At 42.4% G+C, this 15,983-nt stretch overlaps 1 protein-coding gene across 1 annotated transcript in view; it reads right to left on the bottom strand.

Annotated features, from left to right (window-relative positions):
- Positions 1–15,983, bottom strand: part of PARM1 (prostate androgen-regulated mucin-like protein 1) — a 97,842-nt gene that overhangs the window by 19,796 nt on the left and 62,063 nt on the right. The window lies entirely within an intron of this gene.

Below are 15,983 nucleotides of genomic sequence, written 5' to 3'. Positions count from 1 at the left end.
CCAAGCAGTAGGCTCCCTACCTATCATCCGTCTTGGAATGCCCTGCTCCAGGTTTTACCTGAGTATCTACTCCCATGACTCTACAGCTATGCTCCAACCACCGCAACCCGTGCTTGTGAGTCCCATGGATGACTGAGCTGGGGGAGAGTTATTTTAGGAATACTGTCTGAAGAAGGTCTGATAATGTCCTTGAAGTAGCCAGAGCAAGCTCCCAGAAGGCCATGCTCCTGGTCAGATCTGGTCAGACTAACCAAGGAAGAGGGCTGTCCTGGAAGTCATTACTTTACCTGCTTTGACTGCTCTGTGCCCTGTGCAGCCCTGCAATAAACTGTGTCCTCATTTTAAGGGGTCTTTCTCCACACATCTGCCTCTCACACAACAGACATACGCCTTCTTTATCATACTCCTGCTAGTCCTTCACAGACACTGAAAGTATTCCATACTCAGAAGGAGCTCTCCTTTCCAAACTACTTCCTCCCTCCCTTGACCTAAAGGTGCCCTCCTGTCTTCCTGGGCTTAGTCAGCAATATTCCTAAACTTCAAATGCTCCTCTGGGGACTCTTCTTATTGAACCTTTTTTTTCCCTCACTTTAAACATGAAAGAAATGGTTTCACCTGCCCTTTTTGGCATGACACTTGCCAATCATATGCAAAATGATAATAGCAGGGTGTGGTGGGATGAACCAAAGCAATCTCTGAAAGAAAGAGCTTTCTTGGGCTCTTTTAAAAAGTTGTTATTGCTCTGAGAGGGCTGGGGCCTGGAAGAGGTGATGGTAGGGTTTCCAGGGGTGACAAAAAGGTAAATGTTTTGATCTTATCTGTAGATGACTCCTAAACTACTTTCTCCTTGGAAATGCAACAGTCAGCATATTTAGAATGCACGTGTAAGTACTTTGACCAAGTTCCTGGTGTGTGTGTGTGTCTGTGTGTGTGTGTGTGTGTGTGCACGCGCGTGCGCGTCTGATCTAGTTTAAGAGTCTTTAACAACGCTCTTGACTATTTTTCAATATTCTTGCTATTTTCTTTCCTCTTCTTGGTCCAGGGAGTAGGTAAGAAGTGGAGAATAGAAGCAAGAGGCCACTTAAGAGTGTGTGGCAGCTCCTTCATTCAAGGTCACCAAGGGGAAACGGACCTTTTGTCTCAGAGGAATTCTTTCTCTTTATTTTTATTAATTTTTTTATTAGTTTCATGTGTACAAAACACTGTAATAGTTAGACATTTATCATTTATACCTGTCACAAAGTGATAACCCCCCCTTCCCCAATCTACTACCCTTCTGATACAGCATACAGCCATTAAATTTCCACTGTCTCTGTTCCTTACGCTGTACTACACTTCTTGTGACTCTATATATATATGTATATATATATATGTATCTATACACACATATATACATATACATATATATAATATGTATGTATACATACATTACTATAGTTGACATTTATTATTCAGCTTCAGCTTCAGGTGTACAGTGCAGTGATCAGGCATCTACATCATCCCTGAGGTGGTCTCCTTAATGAGGCAAGTGTCCATCGGATACCCTATAAAATCTTCACAACATTATTGATTATATTCCCCAAATTGACTTTCCTATCCCCATGGCAATCTTGTGGTTACCAATTGTGCTTTCTAATCCCCTCACCTTCCCCTTTATCCTCACCACCCCCTTCCATCTAGAGGAATTCCTTCTCTTTAAAAGCATCTGTCTGCATGTGCTGGAGGAGGGCAGTGGTGACCAGTAAGGAAAGGGGCTTGAAGGTTAGACCTCTGTGTGTGCCTGAATCTCTCTTTGTTACACTAGGAAAAGACGCTTCCATCTTTATAGCAATGGTCTCATATCACATCTCCTTCCTCCAAACTACAATGACAATAGTAATAAACAGCAACAGCAGCAATAAAAATAATAGCAACGGACACTTTCGTGTTATTTACTCTGTGCCAGGGGCTGTTCTGTGAGCTTCAACTGTTTCAATTCACGTGATTCTCATGAGAACTCTATTATCTCCATTCTACAGATGAGGAAACTGAGGCACAGAGAAAGTAAGGGCCCAGAATGACATGGTTGAATATTAGAAGAACTGGGACACAAGGGCAGGTTCTAGAGTCCGTGCTGTTACCGACGAGGCTCTCCTTCACTCTAGGCTCTAGTGATTTATCAGCATCTGCTTGTGGTTAAAACTGGCCGCTCTGATACATCCCTTCTGCTTTCTGTTGGCTGTCCAGGAATCAGCCTACCTTGGGGCTGGGTGGTGGTTTGGGTCCTCTTGTACTGGTGAAGGTAGGTCAAAGCCCAATAATTCAGATTAATTGGGAGGCAAACTAGTTAGAAGCAGACAGTAGTCACAGAACAGCGACCTAAGGTCTATGTCATTGGTTTCTAGAATGTGTTGTGGTCCAAAATCCCTGCTGGGAACGCTGCCAAATGCTGTACCTTGCAGTATATTAAATAACCCAGGGTATGGTTTTGTTTTTGTTTTTGCTTTGGGTTGTGTATACACACACATGTGTGTAGGGTTTGATACGGGAGGAGAAGAGAGAAAAAGAAAATCGCAGTTTTGGGATACTATCACCTAAGTGGGTTCTAATTTTACCAGTATTGAAGGTTGCTTTGCCTTCTGGCCTTGAATCTGCTTGAATTTTCCCTCCCGTTTTCCTCCCCCTCTACACCACACCGTGGGAAGCTAAGCTTATCTCATTCTAATCCTAAATCAACGCTGTAAGCTTCTCCTGAATGAGCTCCACGGGCTCCCCTTGAGCTAGGATGGTACACGATGTAGACATACAACATTGCCAGGGTGCGGAGGTTCACCACCGGGGCGCAGAGGCAGGGGTCAGGCCCCAGGAATCGTACAGGGAGGGAGAGGCTGGATGGGCAGACAAGCAGGTGGGTAAGGTGGAAGGTGGGTCGTGGGTAGTAACAAACTCTGTTTCTGCCTTGAACTGGCCAGAAGGTGTGTGTATAAAAGCTGGAGCTGGGAGGTGGGAATGAAGCTGTTCTCAGAAGGATGAGCAGGACTCAGACAGCAATGAAGGACTGGGGCAGGAACCAGCTGGATGGAGTACAAACACCTGACATTTCCAGGCTTGAAGGGTTAGCACTGAGCTTGGAGACAGAGCACCTCAGCTGGTGTCCTTATCTAAAAAATGGCACAACCCCGGTCCTCCCCACTTCACAGGGCTGTGGGCAGGGTCTGGAGAGATGAAGTGCTTTGTAAATTCGCACAAATGAAGAGGACTGTTGGGACCTTTGCACAGTCCAGCCCCTTCACTGCATGGATTAGGAGACCGCAATAGTGAAGAATTCAGAAGGACTTACCCCAGGTCACACAATTTACAGAGGGGACAAAACTAAGGCCACAGTCCACATTAGAAGGTACAATGGAAATTAATAGGGACCGTGAAATGATTGAGTACTCAGGACCACATCATGGAAAATTTTGAAAGCCAGACACGGTGTTTGGGCCTGACAGTGTGGGGACCGGGAACCATGGAAGTGTTTTGGGCAGAGGGACGATTTGCAAGAACCTTGTGAAGGCCAGTCTTCTCTTGGAAATCATCCCAATGACCTCTGCTCATTTTGAGCAATCTTTTGCTAGATGTTTACTTCTTTACTTTGTCTGCAAGAATTTAGTTAACTTATTCTAGTATATAAGTAATACTAACATATGTTGCTGTGGGTGGTTATTCATATACAGGCAAGATAAAGACACATAAAATATACTATTATACTAATGGTTTAATGTGAACATGTTCTGCCTTCCCTTTCGATCGAAAGTCCCTTAAAGCCAGGGACACCAAGTATTTGTGTAGGCACAGAGTAAGAAATCCATGAAATAACTGATTTCTTCTGAAAGCATAGCTATTTTTTAAATTGCACTTTTTTAGTAAAGATACAAAAATAAAACTCATATAGCCTACATGCAAATATGCTACAGAAGTGTTTTTAATTAACACAACGTAAGTTTGTCTCAGTAAATTAGTCCTTTTTCGCCAGTGCCCCATTCCCCCAAATCTTTAAATCATTAAAGGACTGCTTAGTCATTACCTCCCACAGAGTGGCAGAGGTAAACTTTATCAAAATTAGCCAAATATTACCACAACTGGAATTTTTTACCTCATGTTTATACTCTTACCTAAAAGCTAGTTAGTGGGCAGACCTGTCAGTAAGCAGACTTGGGATTCAAACTTTGGGACAGAGTCCCCAATATCTATACTTTCCCCACTTCTTGTAATCAAGAGACCTTGTTGAGGGGCTGGGTTTACTTTTATCTAAGAGCATTTTACCTACATAGGTAGCACATAGTTAAAAATATATACAAAAAAGTAAGTCTCTGTGGAGGTAATAAGAGATTTGCACTTGCCTGTTTCCTCTCCCTGCATTTCTCTCTCAGATGGCACATGGGCTGTGCTTTAAAGTCACAAGGAGCTCTGGTTTGCAATGAACCAACCCAGGGCACGCAGGCCTCCATAGTCCCCAGTTACCATGGTTTTAAAGTCTCTTCACTTCACTTACAATTACAATCTTTCCCAGTACAAATGAGACTTATCTCCCACATGGAATAACTACCTTTTTAGATCTCCCAATCCCAGCTCTCCTTTGACACCTATAACGCGTGAACTAAACTCGATTTCTAAGGATAGCAAAGGATGTGGTCATTCCCTTCCCCATAGCATTAGGACAAGCCCATGACCGCACAGCAGCCATAGGTCAGGGTCAGAGAGGATTCCTCCCATTCAATTGGCTGAAAGGTGCTTCCCAAACCAAAAGGAGGCTGCAGGGAATGGGAATTCCTCCAGAAATATGGGTGACCCCTCCATCTGTTAATAGCATTAAATCTGTTAATAGCCTTAACAACAGTTTTCAGGGACATCTGTAGTTTTGTGCTAAGAACAGTAATAGACACAGTAAGAAAAATAATCCTAGTGATGAAAGTCATAGAAGCCATCATTACTATGGCTATCCTGTGACAGGCACCGAGCCAAGCAGTGCAGGGCACATATCTCCATATCGGAGTTCAGGAAATAGAGCAGTTAACAAAAATCTGTTCACCTGGTTAGTGGGCAGAAACAGGATTCAACCACTGAGGCTGGGTTCCCCAAACCCATGCTTTCCACTTCCTGTGATGAGAAGACCTGACATGGAAACTGGCTTTACAAAAGCACTAGCTGAAGAGTTTGGAGCAAGTCACCTTAAGCCTCCCTCCCTCCCTGGCTTCATTTGTGTCCCCATCTCTACGTGTACATGGGGATTCACTCAATCATTCACACAGCTGATGTTTACTACGTGCTGAACTTTGATGAAACACTCACTTCCTCTCAGTGCTTTTACAATTTAAATAGTGTATCTAAAATGCTTTGTTCATCGTGAATGTAACACAAAGGTCCTACTTAAGCTCCAGGAACCTCTTACCCATAAAAACTCTGAAGCCAGGAAAGAACCTTGAATCCAGATTAGATTTGAGCCAATTTGAGTATTAGAAATTAGTGAAGACTGAAAGTTCAAGTTTTGCTTCCAGCAAGATCATGACCAATGGAATAACGTAATTTTATTGTTGAAAGGAAATTCTAAGAAGTTTCGTTGAATCTAACCTCTTTATTTTACAGATGACAAACGGAAGTCTAAAGAAATTAAGAGATTTGGTTGATATGAGGTCATTAGTGGCAGAGCTGGGACTAGAACTCAGAACTTTTGATTCCTGGTATACAAGCTTTTAAATTCTCTATCCCTTGGTCTCATCTCGAGTAAAAGCCTCAAACACCTTAATTACGTAGCTGAGGTAATAAAAAAGGACAAGACCCCAGCCTTGACTTCAGGGCAATGTTTCCAAAATTCATAAACATCTTCATACCACTCTCATATTTTTTGCAATGTCCACACCACTTATACTATTATTTTCCTAATATCTGTCTTTAAATCAAGTCATTATTTTTCTTTAGATACTTACTACATATAGCCTTATCCTAAGCCATAATAGTTATGGAATCATTTATGGTTTTTTTCAAATTCACATTAAAACACTAACACAGTTTTTTATTAGAATGAAAAAGGTTCATCACCTTGTATACACTATCCATGTAGGAACTTAAGCTATACTTTTGAAGATACTGCTCCTGGGAATACCAGATTCATAAAGGGGATGGGGGTGAGAAACTGGGCTGGGGGTAAATCAGTTGCCCTTGGAGCCTCTGGAACAGACCAGGAAGAAACCAGGGCAGTAGTCAGGGCCGGAGCAGCCTGTATGCGGAGCAGAGAGTGACAGGTTCTGATCACCTGTCTCGACATCTTGGTCAAGGACAGTGACATCAGTATAATTACTGCAGCCCAAGGACACAGGGATCTCCACGGAATGATTAATTTAATTTGGCCACCATGTAATTAATCAGCAAGGCCGGGCAAGAACCTGCTTTTGGATACTGTGTTTCACCAACTTTTAATTTCTCCCAGACTCAGGCCCCCAGTTTTGGAGTTGAAAACTCTGAAAAGAACATAATTTCCAAACTGGGATGCCAGTTAAGGGAAAAGGGCAACCACATCAAGCTCTTAGTTGTCACCCTAGGGGCAAGTGGGGCCTTGGCAAAATCCTATAGCACAGCCTTTGTATCCTCCCTCTCCCAAGATTTCTTTTCTTCCAGCTCGAAATCTCTAGTTGTTCGTACTCTTTAACGCTTCCTTTCAGATTTTCCAAGTTTTATGAAAGCATTACTATTTGAAACATGAACATAGTTGTTTTCCTCTTTCACACTTTTAGATTATCCTGTTCTGTACTGTGTTATAGGCGGGTGCTTAAATGAATTTTTATTGCCTAATATTTATAGTAATAATCCTTTTGGGAATCGTAAAGAGTTTTACAAATGTTCTATTTTTTCAAGTTAAGAAAATCAAAGTCTAGAAGAGTCAACTGTTGTTGGTATCCACTGAGGATTAGAGACCCAACTGTAATAATAGTAAGTTAACATTTGTTTAGTGCCAACTATGTGAGACACTTTATATACTTGTCTCATTTAATCCTAATAAGAATTCTATAAGGCAAGCACAGTACTATGATTACCCTCATTTTACAGATGAGGAAAATGTGATACCCCTTGATGGATAAAATTGCCCATCTAGCAAATGGCATTGGTGAGATCTGAACCAGGCAGTCTGATGACCAATTTTGTACTATCAGAAATATTCTTGCCTTCCTACAGCCTGGCTTTGAAATAACACCATAATTTCTCCAAACAGAAATACGGCAAAGGGTTTTTGATGTCCTGTTTCCATGGACTTAATTGAAATTATGATTTTAACCTAAGTTCACCTTCATTTCTGAGGGTGTGGTCCACCCCTGAAGACTGAGTCTGACGATAAAAGCAAGATACTGCTAAATAACATGTCTCTTATTGATCAATATTTTTCTTTTCTGGGACCTGAGAAACAAGGCATGCTGAGGGCAATATCAATGTAGTATCTATTATGTGTTCTCCAAATACAGTGCTCCTGACTCAACATGCGGGGGTGGGATTTTTAGATCCTTTACTGATAAAGATGGTGGGTTGATGCTGATTCATTTTCACTTTCCTGCTATTATTTTGTAATTAAAGAGACATGCCCTTGAGTCAAAAGATTATAATAAGGGTTCAGTCTGCATATGGAATCATAGGCATAATCCAATCAGTGTTCTCAATGAGCCAACAAGTCATAGGTTCATTAATGATATCAGCTGCGCTTATAAGCTAACATCCACTTTCTCAGTGAAGCATTTTCAAAATCATTTTACTCACAACTGGTGAAAGTATTTGAAGCAGAAAAAAGAAACTACATTCACATTGTTCCGTGGAGACATAAACTCTCCAAACATAATGAAAAGTCACATTGACACAATTAAAGTGTTGTATATTTATGTTATAAATGTGTTGTATGGAGTTGTAGCCTCTAGATAACAGTATAGATGGTAACAATCTGATTTTACTACCTTGACATATTTTTCAAAGGATATTTTGGAAATGTACCCAAACTAGATTAGGATTTAAGTAATGAAAGTAAATGAAGGAGAAATAAAAGTAGTAGAGACAAGAATCAGAACAATTTTTATCTAAAATAAAAATTTGACAGTTGGAGTTCCTTATGGTAGTTTACTTGGCATTAGAAGGTTTTGAAGTTTAACCTGTTTAAAGAATTAGGTACAAAAGAAAACAATGTGAGTGAGAGTTTATAAAAATCCATAACTTTGTCAACCCGGAAATCCAAAGATAGGAGTAAACATGGTGGCAAGAGAGGTGTGGTGGGAATGGGGGTGGGCAGAAACCCAGAGTGGACAGCAGAGAACCCTTTTGATGGTCTTTTATTTGACAGTGTGTTAAAGGGGTACCTTTGCATGCACAGGTATAATGGACTGAATGTTTGTGTCCCTCTCAAATTCTCATGTTGAAATCCTAACCCCCAATGTGATAGTATCAGGCGGTGGGCCTTTGGGAGGTGATTAGGTCATGAAGTGGAGTCCTCATGAATCGGATCAGCACCCTTATAAAAGAGGCCTCAGAGAGCTCTCTTTCCCCTTCTGCCATGTGAGGACACAGCGAGAAGACAGCTATGTGTGATCCAGGAAGCAAGCCCTCGGCAGACACATAATCTGCCAGCACCTTGAATTTGGACTTCCCAGCTTCCAAAACTGTGAGAAATAAATTCATTGTTTAAGCCACCAAGTCTATGGTGAACAGATTAGGACCTGAACAGATTAGGACCACAAGTGAAGGTGTTTAATTTTCCTTCATTCTCAATTCAAAGGTTAGGATTTATGAAGCTAAGAAAATAGTGAATTTATGGTATAGAGCTTGATAGGTAGTCATTAAAAATCATTCATTTACTCATTCATCAGTCATTCATTGAGCACCTATACTGAGCTAGACACTGTTAGGTACTGGGAATATGTTTGTGAGCCCAAACAGACAAGGCCCCACTTCAGGTACCTGGAAAAGCAGTGTAAGCAATGGACAAAGAGCTACACAAGTACGTGTATAATTGCACACTGTGAAGGAGAGATACAACTGAATTGTGACAGTTTGTAACTGGGAGACCACAGCTGGACTGGGGGCCCCAGCAGAGACCTCCTAAACAGGTCACGTTTGAGCTGAGACCTGAGGAATGAATTGGAATTAACCAGGTGAAGTGATGTGTTGTGGGTTCCAGGTAGAAGCATCCAAATGAAGAACGGCCCTGTGTCAAGAGGGCGAGCAGCAGGTCCATGGAACCCGGAGACAGCCTACATGGGAAATGCAGAAAGCCAGGCCTAGGGGCCAGGTGAGGCGGGGAAGAGAGCAGAGGCCCCATGCTGCCGGGCTCTGGGGGCTTGTGAATTTCATCCTAAGAGCAGTAGGATGCCCCAGAGGCGCTGGGATGCTGGTGGTGGTAAGGTTATATGTGACTCGATCAGATTTGCATTTAATTGTCATTCTGGCTGCTGTGTCATTGGGTAAGACGGTGAGATTGGTACAGGGGAGGCAACAACGTGGCCAGTTGGGAGCTAACATGGCATTATGGGAGCTTTGACCTGAGTGTAAAAGTAAAGAGAAGTAGATGAATTGAGAGCTACTAAGAGTTCAAAATCAGTAGTAATGTATGATGGAGAGGACACGGAGTGAAGGAGAGTGAACTGAAAAGATGGGGGTACCATTTGCTGTATCTAGGCTGGGTCTATGTACCATGACCTAGTATTTGTAAAACTGAGCCTAAGATAAATATAATACAATTTAGGGTTATTGCTTCCTGATATATTCTGGGCATTCCAAAAGAATCTGGTCAGTAAATGTTTAACCTTCTTTTGCATGGTCTTCTCACCTATTTATTAATTAAATCATCAGTTTCCCTTTTAAATATTTTTAATATGTCATCTAAGAATGATGGTCATGAACTTACTACAGTACACATTTTTACCCCTAAAATTGTTGTATGTGTACTTTAAAAGTTATTCTTTCACCTGTTCTAGGAGTCAATTCTTTTTTCAAATCCATATCGATCCTAAGAATTAATCTGGGATAAGGAGATGTCATGTAGAGCTGAAAGTCACTTGCAGGTATTGATGCAGAGATGTCTCGATGTCTGCCTGCTCAGTGCCCTTTATTTAAGGGTATTTATTAGCACAGTTCATACTGAATAGATTCTGGGATTCAGACTAGCAAATTAAAGTTCAAAAGCTTTTCCCAATTTTTACCATTATGTATCCATCTCTTTGTAATGCAAAGTATAGGATAGCATAAGACCAGTCGACAATTGGATTTTACAGACAAAAGAATGTCCACTTTGCAACAAGCTCGGTGACCATAATTTTAAAGCTTGCATATACAAGAATTGATGATGTTCTGAATAAAGTTGGTGTGTAATGTCAGTTAACCCCCAAAGCAGTTGCTGAGCATAGAATTGCACAGCGTCATTCGTTTTAGTTCAGGGAGTCAAACATTCTGTGGTCATAGTTTCCACCCTTGACGAGGTCTGATTCAATAACACAAAATGACCCAAATTTAACACATCATGGCTCTCTTTCTCTTCCTTTAAAGCAAAACAAAAGCTGAAAAATGGAAATCAAAACTTGTTTCTTCTGGATAGCTGCTTTGGGATGAGAGCTACTGCCACCTGCTTCTCTTCATCCCCACTCATGAGACCCAGCTGGCAGCACTTGGCATGTGACAATGTCCCATGTCACTCATTTCCACAGTAGTTCTGGGGGCCATCAGTCTTCCCTCAACTTTTCACTTCTATGAGTTCATGTGGGATGGGTATAGTGAAAGGAACACTTGACTCAAGGTTAGTCAGGAAAAATGAATTTGAATCCTCATCTGGTCACTTGCGTGAGAATTCGAGTAAGTCACTTAATCTCTCTGGACCTTTGTCTTCACCTGTAGGACGGGTAACCTCAAGCTCACCTCAGTGAAATGTTCTGAAGATTAGATGAGGGGCTACCTGTGTCACTCACTAGCCCCATCCATGTAACATGTATATTAGCCAGTGAACCTCACGTGAATATGAATCTCACTTCTTCCACATAGAAAAATTGTCATAAACAATTTTCATGGTATCATAAGCCAAAAGGACCCTAAAAGATTGCCTCTCTTGTACATAGTTTGCAGCTAAGATTTCTTAAAGTCAGAGTAGTTAAGTGTCATGGTCTGTCCATATCAATGACGAGAAGCCGAGTATAAACTGGTCTTCATGTTTCCAGGCCTGAACTCCCTGAAACGTACTACATGTGTTCCTGCCAGTTGAATCCTTTTAAAAAGAAAATTCCCATGTTTCCCTCCCCTGATCAAAAGCCTTTAGTGACTATCAATGGCCTGGTTAGTAAATTTTGCTTTACTACTCAGGGTCCTGCTCCTCAGGGTCCTCTAACACTTGTCCTCAAATCTTCCTGCGTGTTCTGCATTGTACCCCTCCACACAGTCTGCGATCCACCAAATTAGGTTATTTGCCATACTACGTACATGCCACATTGCAAGTTCCACGAGGAAGTAACTGTCTTATTCATGGCCTATTCCCCAGTATCTAGCTAGATGCCTGACGCATCATAAAAGCTCAATAGAAGTTTGTTGAAGATGGTGGGCATTCTTCATGATGATAAATATAACAACAACAAAAATAATAATAACAAAAGCAAAAACAATAATGATGATGACGATAAATCACAGTAAAATAACAATTACAGGTATTGACAAAGCCATTGCTCAATGGCTACTATGTTGCAAATTTATTATGTCAACTATCCTTATCCCAGATATCCTTATCCCAGATAAGTCCTCCCCAGATAGTATCCCAGATACTATCCTTATCCCATCCTACTGATGAGAAGACCAAGGCTCAGAGAAATTAGATAGCTTCCCTGGTATTGATTGGTTGATTCATTCATTTATTCAACAAATGGCATTGAGGGTCTCCCATGTGTCAGGCTCTGTTCTAGGGGTTGGATGTAACCTACATCGTCCTTGTTGGGAAGAAAGTCCTTGTTTTCATGGAGCTGATAGTCTAGTGACAGAAAATAGACACCCACTAACCAAATAAATGAGATAAAGTCAGAAAGTGGTAAATGATCTAAAGGAAAATAAAGCAGGGTAAAGGGATTAAAGGTGATGAGATGACTATTTCAGACAAGAGTACCAATAAAGGCTCCTGAGGAGCAGGCAGCTAACCAAAGTCTGGACTCATGAAAAGGAGTAAGCCATTCAAGACCTTGTGGGAAATTGTTTCAGGCACAGGAAATGGTAAATGCAAAGGCCCTGAGGGGTGAGTGCCCTTGGTCTATTCAAGAAGCAGTGAGATGGCGGTGTGTTTGCAGGTAAGAGGGAAACAAGGTGAGAGCAGAGAGGCTCTGCACAGATTCAGATCGTGCTGAGCACTGTAGGCAGGACACAGATGTTGGCTTTGCTCTGACTCATAGAGGAAGCAATTGGAATGTTAGAGCTTCGGAGTGACAGATCTGTGCTGGGTTTTAAAAGGGTCTCTCTGGCAAGGGTGTAGTGAGTAGTGAGGTCAGTTACAGAAGTATTAAAGCCATACATGTGAGAGATGACAGAGGGGTGAGAGGAGATTGGGTTCCAATGGACTGGATGTGGAGTTTGTGAGAAAGAGAGGAGTCTAGGATTACTAGTCCACGGTTTCTGCCCTGAGGAATTGAAAGACGAGAGGGAAAGGCTGAGGGAGGAGCTGACTGAGGGTTGAGAAAAATCAGTAATTTATCTTGTACGTATTAAGTGTGAGATGCCTAGGAGCCACCCACGTTGAGGAGTATGAGTTTGGTGACAGTTGGATAGACATGTCTTTATTTCAGAGAAACAAAACAGGGATAGAATTTTATATCTCAGGGTTATCAGCATTGGGTGACATTTTAAGTCATGAGACAGGATGAGATCATGTCAGGAGTGAGTGTGGAGGGTAGAGAGCGTGAATATAGAGAGGTTGGGGAGAGACGAGGGCAATGCTGACCCTGGGGTGCTCCAGTGTGGGAAAATTAGGGGTGAAATAAGGCAACAGAGACTGAGAAGGAGCGGTCAGCCAGGTAGGTGAAGAACTAAGTGAGACTGTATCCTGGAGATCAAGTGGAGACAGTGTTTTAAAGACGACAACAGTGACCTGTGTCAAATGCTGCTGATAGGTCAGGTCAAGCCAAGCCTAAGAATTAACCTCAGACTTGGCAATGTGGAGTTCTGCCTACCTTGACAAGGGCAGTTTTGGTGCTTACAGTTGCTTACGGTGGCTTCTGAAGCCAGGCGTATGCAGCATTAACTACCGTGCCGCTGGTCCCCCACCTTTGCACACACGTGCCCAAATTACCTCCGTAGGCCTAAATTCCCTCCATCTCCTACCACTCAGCTCCTGTGCTCCCTCCATCATGGAGCCTTCCTAATTCATCTAGTCAAATTTAACTCCCATAGCATTTACCTTGTTTTAGAATTACTCATTGGTGACTATGAATGGGCGAGTTCTTGGAATAACAGAAACATGCTATGTGAATCCACGGAGAAAAAGACAAGACGCTGAACAAAAGTGTGGTATTATCACTGCCACTATTAAGGCAGCACAAAAGTCTGTGAACAAGAACATCCCAAAAGAGTAATCTGTGAGCACAGTCTCAGCTGCCACTTGGTGTGCAGGGCTGAGACCGGTAGTAAAGTAGCACTGGATGCTGAAAGAAGACTTGATTGTGGTTTTAAGGATCTGGGCTCGGCCCAGCTCTGCCACTGAGGAGTGACCTTGGGTAAAGCACTCCAAACTTCTGGGACATAATTTCTTCAGCTTTGAAATGAACACATTGTATCACATCTGCTTCAAGGTCCCTTCACCCACTTCGATTCATTCTCAGATTAGAAACTAATGAGTGGTATGAAAGTGACTTGTGCCCTTTCCCTCTACTTAAACTATAAAATCTCAAAGGACAGGTCTTATACTTCTTATGCTTTGTTGCATCAAGCGCAGGGTCCTGGGAGATGCACAATATATATATATATTTTATTTTAAAGGTCATAAGAGATAAATCCTCTTTGGTCTGTGAAGTGGACTCTGGCCCACGATCAGTGATCTCCCTCTAACCTGCCGTGCCTATCTCTTCAGTCGTTCAATCGTTCCTTCGTTCATTTACTCTGGAGTTGCTACTGGGGGTCGTACTCCCTAGAACTACAAAGGGTCATGACCCAGCTCTGTCCCTAATTTTGTGCCTCTTGACCCTGCTGGCTTAGAGTTGAAGAAATCAAGACACATAGTTTAAAACACAAGGCAGAATACTGGAATAGGACTGTTTTGGATAACCAAATGCATGAAACTAGGGCACTTATGGAAAGCAGTAGGTTTTATCAGTTTAGGGAGATTCTTGCATACCAAGTTCATACTTTGTGGATCTACCCTGTCCGAAGTATCCTGGAGGGGCTAGAGAGTGGCAAAAGGGAGATCAGTTAGAAAACTGAAGAGCTGCGCACACAGATGGTAGTGATGGGCCTGAACTAGGAAAGATGGAAGAGTTGAGGCCACTGCTTGCAAGCATGCACTTTCGTGGTACCTTCGTTAGGGACAGTCCTTCAGACAGTGAGTCTAGTCAACACCCACTCTGCTCCCAGTGGCTAGTTTATGTTACAGATGTTACCTGCATACTGGGAGCACAGAAAGTATCAGGCAGAAGTGGGGGTTGTGGGGGCTAGGACAGAGATGGAGACAGAAAATACTCATCTAAATGCAATGTGGTAAGTGCTGGCTGGAGGTATAAACAGGGTGCTAATGGGGGTGGGGGAATCCACGTTCCAATTGGGTGTGCCAGATTTCTTCTGCTTGCCTCTCCAGATCCACTCTCCACCCTTCTATACTTCACTCTCTGAACAGGCCTCCAGGAGGCTGAGCTGTATGCACCACATCAATGGATTGCCTTGTCTGTGGTTTCCTGCTGCATATCAGAGGGAAGCGGGAGAGTGAGGCTAGAGTACTGATTCCCTTCACTCTCAGGAGGTTAGCCTTGGGTTAGTTGTGTCTTTCAACCGAGAATCACTGCTCCAGTCAAGGTGGTCTATTTGATAAGACTTTCCTTCTGGATTCTGGTTACTCTTCTCTCCTCCTAAGCCTTACGCATAACTGCTCTGCTATTATGATCCCCTGTGGTTCCCCTAGAACCCAGCCAAACCTTTTGATTGTATTTCCCTTTCTTATTGGGACCCTCACTGATACACTGGATCTTTGAAATAAGAATTTCCAATTGTTTGGGACTTTATTCCCTAGTAAACTGGGAGCTCATCCACGAGGAATCACGTTTTGTGAATCTTAGCTGTCTCCCCACCTCCAGTGACTAACAGAGTGTCCATTCATAGTGGTTGTTCATTAATTGGTTGTTAAAGATGTTACTTTCTTGTTGTCACAGCCATTCCTTTGACCCCAGGTGGTCGTGCTTGGCTTGGTCCATGTGATAAGTGCTGGCTGGAGGCACAAATAGGGTGCTAACGAGAATGGAGCTGGCACAGAGGAACCCACATTGCCCTCACTTCAGACCCAAGGCAGGAGCTGCCCAGGCATGGACCCACAGTTCCCTGTTCCCCTTTCATCTTCTGGCTGTTCTCACCTTCCTGTTTCTCAATCAAGTTTCCAAATGCTTCCACTAGAAACTTTTCCTGTTCAGGGCCCTAAAATTTACAGTCTCCACGTCAATGTCAGATACATGTGACCTCAGGAAAGACACTAAATCTCTCTCCATCATAATTTCTGAGATTGCCAAATCAAGATAAAAATAATTCTAACTTTACAGGGTTGCTGGGAGAATAAAAATAAATGCACTGTCCTGTAAAATTTATTGTCTTTCCCATGAAATATATCAGCGATTATAAAGAATAGGCAAGTTCTCTACACCCCCACCCTACTCTTTTGGACTGGTTTCCATGGTTTCCATAAGCACTTTGTTATTATAATAACAACTGCCATCTCCTGCACACTTACTCCCTGCCAGAAACTGTTATAAACGCTTTCTATATCATCTCATTTCATCTCC

Source organism: Rhinolophus hipposideros (genome assembly GCF_964194185.1).
Source record: "Rhinolophus hipposideros genome assembly, chromosome: 1".
NCBI lineage: Eukaryota > Metazoa > Chordata > Mammalia > Chiroptera > Rhinolophidae > Rhinolophus > Rhinolophus hipposideros.
This window is presented reverse-complemented; position numbering and strand designations above follow the sequence as displayed.